This window comes from Bombus affinis, unplaced genomic scaffold, assembly GCF_024516045.1.
Source record: "Bombus affinis isolate iyBomAffi1 unplaced genomic scaffold, iyBomAffi1.2 ctg00000082.1, whole genome shotgun sequence".
NCBI lineage: Eukaryota > Metazoa > Arthropoda > Insecta > Hymenoptera > Apidae > Bombus > Bombus affinis.
The window spans coordinates 1,010,001-1,020,000 of NW_026108830.1; the positions used below are offsets into that span (position 1 = coordinate 1,010,001).

Here is a 10,000-nt window from a genome sequence, read left to right on the forward strand (position 1 = left end):
GTTCGACGTCACGGGATAAACGGATCCTCCCGAACACTACATTTCCCAACGGCGGAACCGCGGGATTCAGTGCTGGGCTAATTCCTGTTCGCTCGCCGCTACTAAGGAAATCCTTGTTAGTTTCTTTTCCTCCGCTTAGTAATATGCTTAAATTCAGCGGGTAATCTCGCCTACTCTGAGGTCGCTTCAACGTCACGACACGAGACAAAAATGTGATTTTTTTATTCAAAGAAAAAAAAAACACGTTCGTGCCGTGTATGCGCGAACACTTCGAACAAAGCTATGAAACTCCAGTACGAGAGAAGGTGGTATTTTTTTTATCTCTATATGCGAAAATCGCCTCAAAGAGAAAAAAAAATAAAAATTCGAATAGAACGAGAACACTCTTTCCTTCCAGAGAAGCGTTTTAAGCATCGCGCCAAAGTGCCCTTTTCTTCGTACGTCGTATCATGTTCGAGCTAAGACTCACGCCAGACATCCTAAAACGATCGTCGGTGATTTTTAACGCCCGTCCTCAGTCTCTTACAGCCGTTTCTCTACTCTCGACAAATTCCAGCGGTTCCTTGTTTTCTGCCGGCACAGAGATCGAAACGGCAAAGTTTCTTTGCTCTGTACCGACGACGACGAAAACGCACGGGAACGCACGCAAGTGGAAAAGCGAGCGAGACGTACACTGTGGTGTGTTCGGGGACTGGACGACCGTCGACGTTAGGATGCGCGGTCCAGCGATAGACGCCGAAAAGGCATGGGATGACCAACACTCTCTGTTTTTCGAGTACTTGTAGCGCCGAATTGCCTTAAAAAAAAATCACACGCGCGCACGACTATCACGTCGTACGCGCGTGTATACCTCGTCTTTAATTAAATCAAAGTTTCACTCCAGCCTCGCCAAAGGGGATCGTCTTCTTCCTCGTCTACGATCTCTTCTCCTGTACGTGTCCAGAGATTCTCTCTGGCATGACGACGACGACCATCCAACGACTTTGTAACGGACTCTCGTGCGCATCTTCGTCAGGTACGGAAACGTTGCGCAACACCTCGAGCTTGGTAAAACACCCGTAGCCGATCATAGACACGCGCTAGTTCGCACACGATTTCTACGATTTCCGACGAACGTGGCTTTGGGCCAGGGCCGGCGGGCAGAGAGATACGCGAACGACGGGGAAAATTCGTCCCGATACAAGTAACGCGTACTCTCCGATCTCCGCGCAACGCCTGGGGATCATCTCCCTAAGTCATCAGCGCTCGAAGAAATCACGTGTGCGTTCCCGGATCTACGGCTCTCTTTCGGGGATAAATTACAAGCACAGAGTATGTTAAACGCAACGACGACCCATCGATGCGACGGTCCTCGTCGTTGTCAGTCGCTCGCGCAGAGTATATCTCTACGCACGAAGAGACGGAGTGGGCATTAGATCCCTGGGGCTATTCGAGTAAAACGTCTTAAGAAAAGACGGTTGTACGGCAAAATTCCGCACCGTTACCAAGTTTACTTTTATCTGAGGCTGTTCTCCTTCTCTCCTCTCTCGACCGAGTTCCCATATTTGCTTTCTCTCAGTCTCGCCAAAATAATATTCATTTAAGACGACGTCGGGGGCGCGGACATCGTGCTCATCGAAAACCTGCAAACGTATGCAAATCTGCTGATATGAAAAAAAAATCGGTCACGAGGACAACACTACGTATATATATATATATATATATATATATATAATATATTCGATAACCGACACGAAGCGGTGCATAAGCGGGCGGTCGTACGAAAGGACGACTCACGACGCCGCTAGCACTCACGCAGGTCCGTGACGGTTCTCTCCGCTCTTATTCGTATCCTTCTTCGTGCGCTTCCTCCGACTCTGAAACGTTCTACGTATCGTAAGAACGACGGCGGGTTGTCGAAGGCACCAAGGGACAGAGAGAGACAGAGGTAGAGTTTCGTAGTGTCTCCCGTGAACACGATAGTTTATATATCGAGCATGCGTACGAATTGCACGGTCTCGACACGACCGCGACGAACGCCGACGAGCGTCCAACAATCGCTCGTACGTCGCGTACGTTCTCTCGCGTCCGCTCTTGTTCGTATCCTTCTTCGTGCGCTTCCTCCGACTCTGAAACGTTCTACGTATCGTAAGAACGACGGCGGGTTGTCGAAGGCACCAAGGGACAGAGAGAGACAGATAGAGAGGAACGACACGCAACGCAAGCAGTCTTAGGTTTACGTGAGCAACCCTCAGCCAGGCGTGGTCCAGGAATTGTATCCGTGGACCGCAATGTGCGTTCGAAATGTCGATGTTCATGTGTCCTGCAGTTCACACGTTGACGCGCAATTAGCTGCGTTCTTCATCGACCCACGAGCCAAGTGATCCACCGTTCAGGGTAATCTTTTCATATATTTTTTAAAACTCTTGTACTCCATGTACTCTTAATACTCGGTTCGAGCGAAGCCGAGATCCGACACGACCGACCAACGGGAATCGGACGCGCAGAAGTCGCCGGAAGATCGACGACACGAAAACGTTCGAAAATGAAATCCGACGAACGCGCGAAGATACGCGCGTCCGCCGGCCGGGCGAAAAGTACATTATGATATATAACAACCATCGAGATCGAAGCTCCGTTCGTCAGGAAACGACGGGGATATAACACCCGATTCTGAATCCTCTGTGCAGCACACGATCTCGCGAAGAAATACGCACGGTGGCTAGCCCATATATATATATATGTGTGTGTGTGTATATATAATACGATATGCATTCCTCTCGTCCAATTATTCAAGAAAAAGAGCGTGCGCCTCCATCGTTCGGGTGATGTAAAGATTCGATGGGACTCGCGCGACCCTCGGCCTCGAGCGGTCTTTCCTCCCAATATCCAGAAGCCGAGCTTTGAAAAAACTCTAGCGACGGCACGGGTGTCCGACTCACGACATCGAGGCTTCGAAGTCGGCGATCTCCTCCGAACGGATGGCGATCGCGACGACTCAAAGCGTGAAAAATCGACGAAAGAGAACACATCTCCGTTCAGGTGATTGTTTTTTTTAAAAAATAAAAAAATTCGATGGGACTCGCATCCATCTACCTCGCGCGGTCTTTCTTCCCAATATCCAGAAGCCGAGCTTTGAAAAAACTTCAGCGACGGCACGGGTGTCCGACTCACGACAACGAGGATAGACAGCCTGCGGTCCCCTCTGAACGGGTTATATGCGACGAACTAGACGAAACTTTAGTCGTTCAGGTGGTATAAAAAAAAAAAATTCGATGGGACGCACGCGCAGCCGTCGTCCTCGAGCGGTCTTTCTTCCCAATATCCAGAAGCCGAGCTTTGAAAAAACTCTAGCGACGGCACGGGTGTCCGACTCACGACATCGAGGGTAGACAGCCTGCGGTCCCCTCTGAACCAACTTCGGCTAGACTAGTTACGAATCGTTGCTACGCATCGTCATCATAGTCATCGTCATCATCATCATTATCATAGCGGGCCAACATCCACGCAATGCGTTTTCGTTCTAGGTTACCCGATCCACGAGTATGTTACAAGTGGTTTCGTTATTTCGAACAAAACGACATACGAAGAACACACGCCCTATGGGTAGGAAGCACGTTTCGAGAACGACCGAGAGCGGTGAAAGAGACGAAAGGTCGACGCGCATAAGGTATCCATGGATCTTCGAAGAGAACCTTCGAAGATATGTCGGTATCCTTTCTACATGCGCGACTCGCTACTCGTACTTTCGCTCTCGTCGACTCGTTTTAGTCGCTTCGTTCGATCCCAAAGAGGAGTCTTCGATGTCCCGTTGCTAGGAGGAGAGCAAACGCAACACAGACCACGAAACATAGAAGAGAATAGGCGAGCATGATCTCTCCGACACGAGGCACTTTAGAGATTTTGTTATTCGTTTGTACGGTCTCCACGACGCAAAAAAAAAAATACGAGATCGTGGCGGCGGGTCTTTCTGTATACGGCCTCACGCAAGCGCCTCGATCTCATTTCTCTTTACGGGTGGTTTCCATTCGTAATTTTTCGTTCGATATTCGTGTCAAAGTTTAATTTTCGAAAGCTCAAGTTCCCATTTATAGTTTTATTATAAAATCATAATATTCGCAGACGGCGGGTCTTTCTGTGTACGACCTCACGCAGGCGCCTCGAATTCGTTTATGTATGTATATATATATATATATATATGTATCTCTTCATCCCGATGATCGAGAGAGAGTGCCACCTTCTCTTCATATAGTTTCGTAGCTGGAGGGTCCCACGGAGGAGATGTTCTTTTCATCATTTTGCCAACGGAGTAAGCCACGCTCCGGGCGAATTTAACTGTTCTTTGTTAAAGTATATAGCTTGTTGATACGTCGTATATACTTTGGTTCGTCGATATAGGAGGAGTACGGCTCCTTACCGACTTATACAGTTTCGTATTTTTCAAGTGTTCAAGTCAAATTCTTTAAGTTTTTGTGTTATATCGTTAATGATCCTTCCGCAGGTTCACCTACGGAAACCTTGTTACGACTTTTACTTCCTCTAAATGATCAAGTTTGGTCATCTTCCCGGTAACATCGGCAATGCTTATCACATTGGCCGCGCACCAGTCCGAAGACCTCACTAAATCATTCAATCGGTAGTAGCGACGGGCGGTGTGTACAAAGGGCAGGGACGTAATCAACGCGAGCTTATGACTCGCGCTTACTGGGAATTCCTCGTTCATGGGGAATAATTGCAAGCCCCAATCCCTAGCACGAAGGAGGTTCAGCGGGTTACCCGGGCCTTTCGGCCAGGGAAAACACGCTGATTCCTTCAGTGTAGCGCGCGTGCGGCCCAGAACATCTAAGGGCATCACAGACCTGTTATTGCTCAATCTCGTGCGGCTAGAAGCCGCCTGTTCCTCTAAGAAGATTTGTTTGTACGTTGGTAGTAAAAACCCACCGACCGAAGCCGGGGGCCTTCGAGATACCATAAGTTACGTCTATTTAGCAGGCTAGAGTCTCGTTCGTTATCGGAATTAACCAGACAAATCGCTCCACCAACTAAGAACGGCCATGCACCACCACCCCACCGAATCAAGAAAGAGCTATCAATCTGTCAATCCTTCCGGTGTCCGGGCCTGGTGAGGTTTCCCGTGTTGAGTCAAATTAAGCCGCAGGCTCCACTCCTGGTGGTGCCCTTCCGTCAATTCCTTTAAGTTTCAGCTTTGCAACCATACTTCCCCCGGAACCCAAAAGCTTTGGTTTCCCGGAAGCTGCCCGCCGAGTCATCGGAGGAACTTCGGCGGATCGCTGGCTGGCATCGTTTATGGTTAGAACTAGGGCGGTATCTGATCGCCTTCGAACCTCTAACTTTCGTTCTTGATTAATGAAAACATTTTTGGCAAATGCTTTCGCTTCTGTCCGTCTTGCGACGATCCAAGAATTTCACCTCTACGTCGCAATACGAATGCCCCCATCTGTCCCTATTAATCATTACCTCGGGGCTCCGAAAACCAACAAAATAGAACCGAGGTCCTATTTCCATTATTCCATGCACACAGTATTCAGGCGAAGGTAGCCTGCTTTAAGCACTCTAATTTGTTCAAAGTAAACGTATCGGCCCACCTCGACACTCAGTGAAGAGCACCGCGATGGGATATTAGTTGGACCGCCCGCGAGGAGCTAAGCCCACCGATAGGACGTACCACATAATGCCAGTTAAACACCGCGAGCGGTGAACCGACACTGTGACACACAGATTCAACTACGAGCTTTTTAACCGCAACAACTTTAATATACGCTATTGGAGCTGGAATTACCGCGGCTGCTGGCACCAGACTTGCCCTCCAATTGGTCCTCGTTAAAGGATTTAAAGTGTACTCATTCCGATTACGGGGCCTCGGATGAGTCCCGTATCGTTATTTTTCGTCACTACCTCCCCGTGCCGGAGTGGGTAATTTGCGCGCCTGCTGCCTTCCTTGGATGTGGTAGCTGTTTCTCAGGCTCCCTCTCCGGAATCGAACCCTGATTCCCCGTTACCCGTACAACCATGGTAGGCGCAGAACCTACCATCGACAGTTGATAAGGCAGACATTTGAAAGATGCGTCGCCGGTGCTAGATGACCATGCGATCAGCACAAAGTTATTCAGAGTCACCAAAACAAACGATGGACGGACAGACGAGCCATCCGCCACCGATTGGTTTTGATCTAATAAAAGCATTCCTACCATCTCTGGTCGGAATCTGTTTGCATGTATTAGCTCTAGAATTACCACAGTTATCCAAGTAAATGTAGGTATGATCTAAGAAACCATAACTGATTTAATGAGCCATTCGCGGTTTCACCTTAATGCGGCATGTACTGAGACATGCATGGCTTAATCTTTGAGACAAGCATATGACTACTGGCAGGATCAACCAGGGATCTTATAATATATTCCCAAAAACCAGCATTTTCGTTTAAAAGTTCTCTCTGTGTCGTAGGTGGGACGTAAGCACCGTACGACGAGACTTTTCATTTTATATATATATGTAATATGACTTAGAGAGCAACGTTCCATGGTTCAGTAACAACGTCACTCAGCCACTTTAATTCTCCTCCTCTCTCACCATCATATATCGATACAAAGATTCATACTTCACAGAATTATTTCTGTTTGTAACTTTTCTCCTCCAACTTCTCTCGTAGAATATAACTTAGCGGTAAAGCACGTATACGCATGCTGGACATACCGTAAGAATATTCTTTTATAAGCTTCAACACCTCTGTAGAGACGCGTTACCAGAAGATAACGCACTCTACAGAACGCCAAAAGGACCATCGTGCAGCTACAAATAGCTTACAACCGATGGTCTCTGCAAGAATGGCTACTCCGTAAGTACAAGCACACACGCATCCAACTTTTGTCAAATACGTGCACACAGGTCACCAGCTTCCCGACTAAGGGGAAGCTTGCCACGTTAACGGTCATTACGTCCTAGACTTCGACCCGCGGCGCAGCAGTGTAGAGAAAAAACCAGTACGAGAACGGAGGAACAGTCGAGAAATAGCGTAAAATACACTAAGACTCGAGGAGCGGTGACTGAATTCTCAACCGAGGCCGTAGAATAGCCACGCGCCCAGCGCTGTTCCGACCGAACCGTCCGGCTCGACGCTTCTCTTATAGATACCAAGGGGCCGGCCGGAAGGCCGGCGCCGGTCGGGCTAGCGGCCGCGCGCTTATGGTGCAAAACCTCCGTAGCAACGTACCGTTCGGAAGGGACGCTGGAACTTAGTCGCTCGCACGTTCAATAACTACTATATAAAGGCGATATCCAACCATCGAAATATTTTACCACAAGCATTATTAACATATTATAAATGCATTTTTACCAAAAAATTAATTTTTTTTTCACCGAAAAATTGCATCAGTAAACATACAGTTTTATCGACTATGGACGAAAAATAACTTTATAATCGATTAAAACACGTTAAAATAACACGAAATATGTAAAAAGATATATACCTTGTAACATTAATTAACGAAAAAATTGCAAAAATATCCCAGTCGTATCAGTCCGACGGAAGCTAATTTTTCAAAAAATTCGACAAAAATGTTTAATCCGATTGTATTTAATAGAGATATAACGATCCCTGTCAAAAAAATTATACCTTATAACGCTTTTTAACGAAATAACTCGAAATAACCATTTCGGACTTTTCGCACCGGCCGAACTTCTTCAAAGTCCCAACGTCCCGTCGCATAGTTCCGTTTCTAGAAAACGTTCCAGCGACCAAATAAACGCTTAATCCCGACGTAAAACGTCGAGATACGTCCATTTGTGCAAAAATATTCCTACCTTGTAACACTTTTAAGCGAGATAACTCGAAAAAACGTGTTCGATACGGAAATTTTTCAAAGTCCCAACGAAAAAATCGAAACTTTGTAGAAGGTCTTGGGGACGACATAAACGCTTAATCCCGACGTAAAACGTCGAGATACGTCGATTTATGCAAAAATATTCCTACCTTGTAACACTTTTAAGCGAGATAACTCGAAAAAACCTTTTCGGTCTTTTCGCACCGGCCGAACTTCTTCAAAGTCCCAACGTCCCGTCGCATAGTTCCGTTTCTAGAAAACGTTCCAGCGACCAAATAAACGCTTAATCCCGACGTAAAACGTCGAGATACGTCCATTTATGCAAAAATATTCCTACCTTGTAACACTTTTAAGCGAGATAACTCGAAAAAACCTTTTCGGTCCTTTCGCACCGGCCGAACTTCTTCAAAGTCCCAACGTCCCGTCGCATAGTTCCGTTTCTAGAAAACGTTCCAGCGACCAAATAAACGCTTAATCCCGACGTAAAACGTCGAGATACGTCCATTTATGCAAATATATTCCTACCTTGTAACACTTTTAAGCGAGATAACTCGAAAAAACCTTTTCGGTCTTTTCGCACCGGCCGAACTTCTTCAAAGTCCCAACGTCCCGTCGCATAGTTCCGTTTCTAGAAAACGTTCCAGCGACCAAATAAACGCTTAATCCCGACGTAAAACGTCGAGATACGTCCATTTATGCAAATATATTCCTACCTTGTAACACTTTTAAGCGAGATAACTCGAAAAAACCTTTTCGGTCTTTTCGCACCGGCCGAACTTCTTCAAAGTCCCAACGTCCCGTCGCATAGTTCCGTTTCTAGAAAACGTTCCACCGACCAAATAAACGCTTAATCCCGACGTAAAACGTCGAGATACGTCCATTTATGCAAAAATATTCCTACCTTGTAACACTTTTAAGCGAGATAACTCGAAAAAACGTGTTCGATACGGAAATTTTTCAAAGTCCCAACGAAAAAATCGAAACTTTGTAGAAGGTCTTGGGGACGACATAAACGCTTAATCCCGACGTAAAACGTCGAGATACGTCGATTTATGCAAAAATATTCCTACCTTGTAACACTTTTAAGCGAGATAACTCGAAAAAACCTTTTCGGTCTTTTCGCACCGGCCGAACTTCTTCAAAGTCCCAACGTCCCGTCGCATAGTTCCGTTTCTAGAAAACGTTCCAGCGACCAAATAAACGCTTAATCCCGACGTAAAACGTCGAGATACGTCCATTTATGCAAATATATTCCTACCTTGTAACACTTTTAAGCGAGATAACTCGAAAAAACCTTTTCGGTCTTTTCGCACCGGCCGAACTTCTTCAAAGTCCCAACGTCCCGTCGCATAGTTCCGTTTCTAGAAAACGTTCCAGCGACCAAATAAACGCTTAATCCCGACGTAAAACGTCGAGATACGTCCATTTATGCAAATATATTCCTACCTTGTAACACTTTTAAGCGAGATAACTCGAAAAAACCTTTTCGGTCTTTTCGCACCGGCCGAACTTCTTCAAAGTCCCAACGTCCCGTCGCATAGTTCCGTTTCTAGAAAACGTTCCACCGACCAAATAAACGCTTAATCCCGACGTAAAACGTCGAGATACGTCCATTTATGCAAAAATATTCCTACCTTGTAACACTTTTAAGCGAGATAACTCGAAAAAACCTTTTCGGTCTTTTCGCACCGGCCGAACTTCTTCAAAGTCCCAACGTCCCGTCGCATAGTTCCGTTTCTAGAAAACGTTCCAGCGACCAAATAAACGCTTAATCCCGACGTAAAACGTCGAGATACGTCCATTTATGCAAATATATTCCTACCTTGTAACACTTTTAAGCGAGATAACTCGAAAAAACCTTTTCGGTCTTTTCGCACCGGCCGAACTTCTTCAAAGTCCCAACGTCCCGTCGCATAGTTCCGTTTCTAGAAAACGTTCCAGCGACCAAATAAACGCTTAATCCCGACGTAAAACGTCGAGATACGTCCATTTATGCAAAAATATTCCTACCTTGTAACACTTTTAAGCGAGATAACTCGAAAAAACCTTTTCGGTCCTTTCGCACCGGCCGAACTTCTTCAAAGTCCCAACGTCCCGTCGCATAGTTCCGTTTCTAGAAAACGTTCCAGCGACCAAATAAACGCTTAATCCCGACGTAAAACGTCGAGATACGTCCATTT

The 10,000-nt window shown here is 46.4% G+C and overlaps 2 non-coding genes and 1 pseudogene across 2 annotated transcripts; all 3 read right to left on the reverse strand.

The window, feature by feature from the left end:
• The window catches only part of LOC126927306 (large subunit ribosomal RNA), a 2,909-nt pseudogene extending 2,725 nt beyond the window's left edge, over window positions 1–184 (reverse strand).
• Window positions 185–2,224: 2,040 nt separating this feature from the next.
• LOC126927333 (5.8S ribosomal RNA) lies at window positions 2,225–2,379 on the reverse strand. The gene has a single exon (XR_007715385.1). It is a non-coding gene; the product is annotated as a 5.8S ribosomal RNA (ribosomal RNA).
• A 2,084-nt stretch (window positions 2,380–4,463) lies between these two features.
• Window positions 4,464–6,385, reverse strand: LOC126927294 (small subunit ribosomal RNA). The gene has a single exon (XR_007715362.1). It is a non-coding gene; the product is annotated as a small subunit ribosomal RNA (ribosomal RNA).
• Window positions 6,386–10,000: the final 3,615 nt, after the last annotated feature.